General features: G+C 39.4%; 1 pseudogene; it reads right to left on the bottom strand.

The window, feature by feature from the left end:
* Nucleotides 1–9,328: 9,328 nt before the first annotated feature.
* Nucleotides 9,329–10,510, bottom strand: LOC147493387 (putative pentatricopeptide repeat-containing protein At1g03510 pseudogene; annotated as a pseudogene).
* Nucleotides 10,511–10,867: the final 357 nt, after the last annotated feature.

Raw genomic sequence — 10,867 nt, forward strand, 5'->3', positions numbered from 1 at the left:
TAAATCAACCTCTCTGGTTCACCATCAAATCAGCAGTAAAATGGACCTTACTCCAAGAAGAGGAGACCACATAGTCCCAAGTTAATGAATTGCTTGAGCCCATCTGCTTGAGGAGACCACACAGTCCCAAGTTAATGAATTGCTTGAGGAGACCACACAGTTTCCCACAAGTCTAACAATAGAAAATACAAAGCCTGAATAGAATTGAGCTTGACACCTGTTTTCTCCTCAAAGATGCATTTATTCATTGTCTTCTAAATCTCCACAATTAATGCCCCTATAGCAGTTTTCCACATGTCTTTAACAATAGGAATGACATGTTTAACTTTAGATGCAGCTACTTGTAGTTCACTGAAAGTTCTTGAGTATGAGTAATCTCACACTACCATATATATAAGTGACGCTGATTTCTAAACCCTGAAGCATAAAAGGAATCCAAATGCTAAGCAAACTTGCTTTTGTTTCACTACTAGATCAACGGGCACTCTATTGTGTAACAGCTTCGATGCCAATTCCACTAGTCATGGATGCACTCCTTTGTTTCTCAACATTACATGCCACCAAACTCTCTGTGCTCCTTCCATGCATATTGGTACAGACCCTATGTTCATCAAGCAAGTTGCTAAATGAAGCCACTCACTCCAGTTATTGTTGTTGAATCCTAGCGTTCTTAAACAATTCTTGAATAGCTGTCCCATTATGCCAGTCCTTTTCGATGTCATGTCAAAGGGACCAAAGGAAATAGTGAAGAGCCAGAAGCTGACAAACTCATCTCGCACTATCAAACATCAATAGACTCTTACGACAATGCAACTTTCATGAAAACATACAAGATCGGATATCGCAGACATTTTCATGTTAGTTAATATGCCAAACTGACTAGTAAACGTTAGAATATGATACTCAAACGTAATCAATCGGCGTGATTCTTATCTGAGTAGAATCCTTATATGAATCTTCCTAAGTCACAACACATTTCGTATGCGATTCTATCAAGTTATTAACCAGTTCGTTTTAGCTGTAAAATGAAAAACGAGGCATTTGACTTATTAAGGAATTATAGGAGACAGTATGTTGGTCCTATCAAGTTAATTAATTACTAATAATAAGAAAAAATTGTATATTTAAAAAATATGCTTATCCCACAAAGAGAAAGACAAGAGAGGAAGAAAGTACCTGAGATAGAGTATAAAGTTTAAGTGGTGTAAGATGAGAAGAGAAGAAGAAGGGTGTGGTAGCTTGAGTTGTCGCATTTTTTTTTTTTTTTTTTTTTGTTTTTTTTTTTTTTTTTTTTCCGCGATTTTTTAGGGGTAGGGCACGGACACAAAACCATTTCCGTTTCCCTATTTTTGTTTCCATACGGAATGACCTATTCCTTTCCATGGGACAAACAAACAGCCAAAAAACTATGGAAAAGGTGGACCACACCTATTTTCCTTTCCTTTCCATAGTCTTTCCTTCAGAACAAACGCACTCTTAATATCTTACACAATCGATTATTTTATTTTCGATTAGAAAAAAAAATAAAAAACCACAATCGATTAGAACCTTAACGCCGGACTTGTGGATCCATCTTTTGGACTGAGGCACTAGCAAAATCTCTAAAAGCAACTTCGTACTCTTTGACTTTCCTAAATTTTTCGGCTCAGAAAAACGTAGCACAACCATCACTTAGGTCCTACACAACTTGTAAATGCTTCAAAATCAAAAAAGGCGACCATAAAACCAAAATAAGTAAGTATGAGAAGAGTTTAAGATAATCTTACATTAGCAGTTTTCAATTTGATGGTCCCAATATAGCCTGCTGTGTTCAAACTTGGTTTGATCTCTTCAAACATATACAAGTCGAGCTCTTGCCATAAGTGGCGGAGCCTAGGAAATTCATCCAGATAGGGCACCATAGAATCTGACTATTGACAATAAATTCCTAATACATATATAAGTACATAGCAATAGTTTTTTTAATATCAAAACGAACAAAATATATAATAAATACATCATTAGCAAAAAAACACACACACACACACAAACAATCAATCATAAAAAGGGAAACATAACTTTGAAGAAAAATTATCAATTCATATAACTCCAATAACATAATAACTTTCACAATTGCCCTTGTCATTTGTCTCTCCCTTAAAATGCTACTATCTTTCGATGCAAACAACTCTATGTCAGCAAAGTTTAGATCGCAAAATCTCGAGGCTATTCGCGCCAAAAGAAATAAAAAAATTGGTGGTATAATAACAAAAAATAAATAAAATAGCACAGAACTAATCGTCGTTCTCAATTGTAGGGTGTGAAAAAAATAATGAAAGAGGCAAAATTGATGGAAGAACTACCTAATGAAATTGTGAACAAGATATTAGAAACCGGAATTAATAATTTCATTCTAACTCACAAAAATGTCTACTCATTTTCAACGTGTTGCAAAATTTTCAACAAATTAGGCAACGAAAAAACTCTTTGGTGTTGGTCTATTAATCCGAGATTTTCCCTCGGGTGAAAACGATGGTTCACTTCATAAAAATTATAATAAGAAATAAATTTACAAGTTTAGAATGGTAAGAAATGTTAGAATGAAACGTGCTTTTGTTAAGGCCTTTTTACTTTTTCTTTTGTACACTACTATTTTTTTTTTTTGTAATTCAAAATTGACGAGGGTCTCTACCTGGTCAAACAATAGATCCGCCCCTGGTTGTATTGGGGTATACTTGGTAAGCTTGCTTGATTTTGTGTCTTTGCATTTTTTTGTATTTATTTGTGTTCATTTTTCAATTTTGTTTTGTTTGTTTTTTTTTTTTTTTTTTTTTTAGATTTAAAATTGAAAGAGAAAATGAATGGCAACCAATTGGTAACTCACGGTTATACACTCCTGTTGGTGATGACTTACACCAAAAACTAAAAGTCGAGTGCCGACTTGATGAAAAGGTTTTCTCATTTATATCTACTCTGGTCTTTTCACCTCCACCACTTTCTGCTGGAGATTAGCAATTTTAATACTAACTCTGCTACTGTTGCTGCAACAATAAGGGTTATCACCTACAATGTCTTGTGTCAACAATTTTTGTCATAATGTAAAGATTGTGGGAGTTCCCCCTTGGGCCGTGACATTATTTTACCAGTTGTTTAACTTGGTCAGATAAATTATTTCTTATCACCTAGATGTCGTGTGTATGAAAGAAGGGCGGATATATTGTTGGACCAGGTAGGGCCTACTCCCCGCCCCCTCTTAATTCTGAATTACAAAAAATGTACAAAAGATAAAGTAAAAAAACCTTAACAAAAGCACGTTTTATTCTAACATCTCTTACCATTATGAACTTGTAAATTTCTCTTACTATAATTTTTATGAAGTGAACCATCATTTTCACCTGAGGGAAATCTCGGATTAATAGATAACACCAAAGAGTCTCTTTGTTGCCTAATTTGTTGAAATTTTTGCAACACATTGAAAATGAGCATACATTTTTGCGAGTCAGAATGAAATTATTAATTTTGATTTCTAATATCTTGATCACAATTTAATCAGGTAGTTCTTCCATCAATTTTGCCTCTTTCGTTATTTTTTTCACACCCTACAATTGAAAACGACGAATAGCTATGTGCTATTTTATTTATTTTTTGTTATTATACCGCCAATTTTTTTTATTTCTATGGCGCGAATAGCCTTGAGATTTTGCGATCTAAACTTTGCCGACATAAAGTTGTTTGCATCGAGAGATAGTAGCATTTTAAGGGAGAGACAAACAACAAGGGAAATTGTGATAGTTATTATGTTATTGGAGTTACATGAACTGATAATTTTTCTTCGAAGTTATGTTTCTTTTTTTATGACCGATTGTTTTTGTGAGTGTGTGTTTGTTTTTTTTGCTAATGATGTATTTATTATATATTTTGTTCGTTTTCATATTAAAAAAGCTATTGCGATGTACTTATAAATGTATTAGGAATTTATCGTCAGTAGTCATATTCTATGGTGCCCTACCTGGATGAATTTCTTGGCTCCGCCACTGAATACAACAATTTTACTATCTACTTTAGACTCCAATTTGACCCCAACAATCGCCCAAAGATTATCGAAAGACAATGGCATTGTAATGTAACAGAAATGACGATAACAACCACAAGAACAAGGAGGTTTTACAAAGGGTTTTCAGACATGGGTTTTAGAGAGGTTTTCAGACCAAGGGTTTTACAGAGATTTTAGAGGAGAATGTGTGTGACAGAGTTATGTAATAAATAGTAAATGGTAGTTTTGTTGATAGTATAATGTAAAATATTATTTAGTGTACAATCACCATTCACCCCAAGTATTTCATTTCATGTAGGATGTGTTTGGTTCAAGAAAAGTGGTGGAAAAGAAAATGTTTTCCAGAAAAATATAATCTTTTTGTTGTTTGGTTAACTTTGGAAAACTGAAAAGTGGAAAATGGATTCTTCAAAGAGGTCAAGACGATGGAATTCAAGATCATTTTTTTTTTTTTTTCAGAAAAAGGAAGTTGTTTTCAACTTTGAGGAGAGAGATGCATTTACGAGATATTGTTATGAGATTGGGGTTTTTGTATGCCTTGATCCAATAATGGTCTAAGTATAACTTAATTAATTAAAACAAACTTTTCCACTTTTCAAATAACAACCAAACAACTGGAAAACAGATATTTGATAAATGAATTCTTTGAATTCAATTTCAAGGTTTTTGATTTCCACTCGAAACACACGGACCACCAAACACAGCACAGCCGTAGAGATCGAAAGTTCCTTTGACTTTTATTTATGTGGCTAAATATGCGACAAACTTCTAGATCGAAAGTTCAAGTCCTTAAAAATGTCATGGAGCTAATTTATATATATATTATAGAAAAAGAAAAGGTGAATGACTTAAGAGGGTCAATTAGTGAACAATTAAAGATAAGCACATTATAATTAGCCCAGTTCCTTTGACTTAATACTTCCCATGTCACATGATGGAGTTAAAGTTATCTAATCTTTAAATGCATTTAAAAACATTTCATAACATGTTTAGTTAAACCGTGAGTTAGATAAAGTGTTTTGACTTGGTATATATTAACAATATACCAGTATTTGCCCGTGCCATACGACAGTAAAAAGCCCCGACGAAAAAAAAGCCCGACTGCCCACCTAAAAAATTTGTTGACTTCAAATAATGTACCCCAATTACCGCGACATCACAATTTACTCATATTCCTGCTCTCTTTTGGATCGGCTACACCCATTAGGTTGCCTACGTACCCTTTCGGGATCAAGCCGCCGTAGTTCACCTCCACTCCCTCCTCCCCTTTCCCCCCTCTCTCCCTTCTCTTCCTTCTTTTTTATCTCCCTCTCTTAGGGTTACTCATGGGGCATAGTTTGGTCCTGGGCCCAATTTCTAGGCCCAATACATACTATGGTCTAGGCCTTATCTCTTGGCCCAGTACCTATGTGATACATCCCTAAATATGGCTACTACAATTGCCCCTCTCGGGTTCGGCGACGATGACGACGACGGACCCAAGAATTCCTCAAACTTCCTTGTCTCTCTCTTTGAACTTTAGATATCCACAGTGTCCTGTGACTGTACGAAGTCTTCTTCTCCTCAGGACATTTCATATCCATGTACTCTGCTAATGGACTGTATGTCTGTGAAGTGTCTCACTTTATCGGTTCTCATTCATATAACTCATTAGCGTATCCACGAAGAGTATTATCTCCTTCGCTCTCACTCTTCAAACTTAATCCTTATGCCAGCGAAGTGTCTCAACCCAGCTATCCACTCTCATCTACAAAATTCACTACCATACCCGCAGAGTGTCTCGTCCCGGCCATAAGCTCCCCTCCACATAACTTACTACTATGTGCCCGGAGTGTCTCACCCTTTCGTAGAACTCAACATTGTATCCACCAAGGGGCTCATCCTCTTTGCCCTTACTCATGGACCTCGATATCCCGTCCGCAAAAGGCCTCGTCCCCTCCCAATTGCAGTTTGGAACTCCGGCTCGTGGAAGGCTCATCCCCCCTGCTGTCTCTGTTCTGGAATGGAGCCTGATGAAGGACAACTCAGCTTGCCCCCATGTTTGATTGATTTGATTCGGATCTCATGTCTCAAGCTATGGAGTGGAAAGTCGATGAGGGCAATGATAAGAGCCCAAAACTGTAGTTTTTACCCCTTAATAATCATCTCTGTTAGACCAATTATGGAGTAAGAGTTAAAAGATTACGCGATGAGGCTTCAAAGTCCATTACTGCGAGAAATGTACCACTTTAGCGAGATCTGAGGAGCAAAAAAGTCTTGAACTTCCCCATGTTTGGACTCGGACCTCGGAATTGGGCATACTTTATGTCGACCGGCTCGGAAAGAGCTTTGTAATGGTCCAAGCCTTGACCCAATCAGAGGGCTGGACGAAAAGTCTGTGGAAGTCCTGCCTGAAGAGGCCTTTTGGATTGAAAGAATTGGGTTTTGGGGCCCAAACCCCTCGGCTCCAAGCCCATGCACGAATTTTGATCTGAATGTATAAGAACAAAAGCTTAAGTCTTTGTTAATGGTAGATAGTTAGGTTAGAAAATAATTAGATTAGTTAGCCTCCATTAAACCTTAGTTCTAGATCTAGTTTTTATATTAAAGTAATTAGTTTTGTTCTTGTTTTAAATTAGTATTGAATGATTGTTCTCCCTTGAATTAGATAATAAAATAGTTGTTCTTGATTCAATTTCGATTTGTCAATTACAATTGTTAGATCTAATTTCATTTACTACTTGTTATTCAATGCTTAGTTGTTAATTAGATTTTTGTTATTGTTTAATTTAGATTAGTTAAATTTCATAAAGTTAGAATCTTTATATTATGTTTAGTTTAGATTCAATGGGAAATGTTAGTTTAATGAATCAAGGCTAAAACCTCCATTAGAGGGGTTGATGAAGCCTTGATGAAAACTTAGTTGTTAGTGTAGAATTGTTTGTAGATTCATTCCACTCTAGAAAGCCGTGTTTAGCCATGGAATGGGTAGGCGACTTCACATGCTAGTTAGTACTTCGGTAGAAATGCCATGAATACTAGGGATTAGAACTTCGAATTTCTTGCCGTGAAGAACGCGTGAGAATCGAGATACAAGAATCTATACTAGGTTATTAAGTTGGATTCGGGGTGGATTCAATTCCCTCTAATCCTTTATCTAGGTTCAAAACAAGCATATTTCCATAGTATTCAAGGTAGTTAAATTCAGCGTAGACTCATTTTAGTTTCATCGTAGGTAAATCATTGACCGACTAGTTAGACTTAGAAAACAATCCATGCTAGGGAACTAGGAGTGGAGCGAACCGTACTCCATTTAGTGCAATTCGCCTTTGATAATAGACGCGTAAAAGGATAAGTTTAGGTAGTTCATTTCGTGGGTAGACTACTCAATTTTATATTATCGAGGCAACTCATTGCCCCCATGTCGGATCTCAGCGGAGGGCTCATCCCCCGTGAACGGGCTCATCCCACTCCACGGCTGTTTTGACCGCGAGGGTCCACGGATCCTATCGGGCTCGAGGTTTCGCCCGGTCCGGGGCTCTCTCATTGTCCCATGTTTATCGAGGATCTAGCTCATCTCAAGGGCTCCACGGTTGTGGCCGGTCATCTCTCCCCCATGTATCTCTAGCATCTCGATCCGGGCTCATTCCACGGGCTCGCTTCGGTTGTTGGGGCTCTCTCATTGTCCCATGTATCTCTAGCATCTCGATCCATGGAGGGCTCATCCCACTCGCGGGCTCGACCGGGTTGTCGCCCGGTTGGGGCTCTCTCATTGCCCCAGTATGCATCTCGATTCATGGAGGGCTCATCCCACTCCGCGGGCTATCGGACTCCGCTGGGGCTCTCTCATTGCCCCATGTATCTCTAGCATCTATGATCCGTGGAGGACTCATCCCACTTCGCGGGCTCGACCGGGTTGTCGCCGGTTCAGGACAGCTCTGCCTGCCCCACACGCGTTGTTTGGACATGAGAGTCCGCGGAGGGCTCATCCCCCCCGCACTCATTCGGATAGTCCCACGACATATCCGCGAAGGGTCTTCTCGAACCCCTCCGCTCTCCTTCGGAATGCACATCCGGGAACAGCTTAGCCTCCCCCACGTTTGATTCGGACACGAGGGTCCGCAGAGGGTTCATCCCCCCCACTCTCTGGCTTAGAGGCACCTCCTCTCTATCTCTTCCCACCAGCTCAATCTCCACTCTCTTCTGCGGATCTTTCTCTTTCTCTGTAACCTGCCGCGGAGTATGCCTCTCTACATTTGTTGTAATCATCTTACCATCTGTATTCAGATGCTCCAAGCCATCGATCTCAGCCCCAATCCATTGATCCCATTGTTCCTTTGTCTCCCACTTCCTCGCTGTCGATGTTGTTACATTGAATACTCTACAAAACTAAAATCACCAATAACACAAGGGAGAGAACTATACTGCCCTTTGTTAGACCCATCACCATTCTGACAATACTTGGCATGATCGTTAACCCCTTTCAAGCTTTCAATCACCTGCTTCCTTTTCCTTCCCTTCTTTCCACTTAGATACGCCGCCCTGACCACTATAAATCAGCACATCCTTATCTTCGACGTCATCCTTATACCCTCCAGACCAATACAACGCTTACAGCCACAGGTTCTTCTTCACGGTCAAACTTGAAACTCATGTAGTCGATCCCAGCCATACTTGGAACATGTAATCCAACAAAACACATCTCAATTATGAAAATGACAATGTCCCCAATCTCAATCCCAGGAACAGCTCCAATCCTTTTCCTTGTATTCACTCAAATCCCATTGTTCATCAACGCTGTACTAGTTCTTAATTCAGCCCGTTTATTACCAGAACTTGTTTCCTTAGCATCTTCAAGTTGAGAGAACCTCCGTCTAAGTGCATCAAACTTCATCCTGACTTCCCCAACCGATTCAACATCACCATCTATCGGCGCAAAAAATCTAATCTCGTCATTTCTCTTAACTTTCTTATGCGACTTCGTCTTTTGCACTCCATTACTAGTCCCTTCTTCAACACTACTAGAAACCTTAACTACAGAAGGCGATCTTGTAGGATTAACTCTATGCCCACTTTGCATTTCATCAAACTTGCGCATATTATCACTCTCCAGATTCCTCCCACAAAAATAAAGAGCCTCAGACTCTCACCCTCCATTTAAGTCCGCTAAATTACATGACTACACTCCAATAATCAAACCGAGACCATTTCCTGATAATTACTATTATTTGACCTGTTCAATGATGCCTGCAGAAGGCGTCATATGAGCAATAGTACTTGAATGCTATATGGGTGTACATTCCGTCTGCAATTGGGTCAGTCATGGTCTATGACCCAACTACCCCCAGGTAATGTCTTAACGAACCTTTCCATCATTTTCTTTCTAACTCTATCTGCTTCAGCAAATCTACCTACACCAGCGTAAATACTGGCTAACAACACATAATTTACCACGTTGTTTGGCTCCAACTCAAACAAACTGTTCGCTGCAAGCTCCGCAAGCTCAACTTCTTCGCCATTCCGACAGCCTCCAAGAAGAGCTCCCCATGCCGTTGCTGTTGCTTTTACAGGCATTTCCTTTATAACTTTATATGCTTCGCGCAATCTCCCTGACCTGCTCAAAGCATCCACTAAACATGCACACTGCTCACTGCGAGGTTCAACACCATAAATCTGCATTTGTCCAAAATACTTCAGGGCTTCATCAGCCAGCCCTGCATGACTCCAAGCCTTCAGTACTCCAAGAAACGCAATCCCATCAGACTGTACTCTTATTAATTCCATTTCTCAAAAAATTGACAATGCGCTCTCAGCCTCCCCATGAAGCGCATAGGCCGAAACCATACTGCTCCATGCCACTACATCTCTTTCATCCATCCTTTCAAAAACACACCTCACGTTTCTAAGACACCCGCACCGCCCATAAACTTCTATAAGACCACTAGTCAACTGCAAATGCAAATCTATTCCATTCCTAATTGAAGATCCATGAATTTCCTTAACCGAATTCAACGCCCCAACCCCCACAAATACACGTAACAAACCAAGAACTGTAACACAACTCGGCTTCACCCCAAACTCCCGCATTCTTCTATAAAACGCAAGCGCCTTAGTACACCCACCATCCAACTCACTCAACCCAGACATTATCGAGTTAAAAGTAGAGGCATTAGGTTTAACATCCATAACTTCAAACAACTGAATTGCAGTCCCAACATTCTTACAACCCGCGTAAAGTGAAATCATCGCATTCCAAACACCAACATTTCTTTCACTCATTTCATCAAACAGTTTTCTACCCGAGTTTAACGAGGCACATTTTCCATACATGTCGACGAGTGTGTTTAGTTCCGGAAGATAAGACCACAAACTCCATAAATAAATAAATTAAGGATCGGAAAAGGGAGATTTGAGTTTGTTAATTAAAGGTGACACATTTTCCTTGTATTTGCTGCGGAACATGGTATTAGCGGTAACTGCCCACCATCTTTACCTCATCTACTACCTTGTGTCCCCACAGACGGCATCATTTGTCACACCCTGATTACCGCAACATCACAATTTACTCATACTCCCGCTCTCTTTTGGATCGGCTGCACCCATTAGGTTGCCTACGTACCCTTTCGGGATCAAGCCGCTGTAGTTCACCTCCACTCCCTCCTCCCCTTTCCCCTCTCTCTCTCTCTCTTCCTTCTTTTTTATCTCCCTCTCTTAGGGTTATTCATGGGGCATAGTTTGGTCTTGGGACCAATACATACTATGGTATGGGACTTATCTCTTGGCCCAGTACCTATGTGATACATCCCTAAATATGGCTACTACAAATAATAATCCAATACTCCTGCTGCCATTTGT

Source organism: Coptis chinensis, chromosome 6 (assembly GCF_015680905.1).
Source record: "Coptis chinensis isolate HL-2020 chromosome 6, ASM1568090v1, whole genome shotgun sequence".
NCBI lineage: Eukaryota > Viridiplantae > Streptophyta > Magnoliopsida > Ranunculales > Ranunculaceae > Coptis > Coptis chinensis.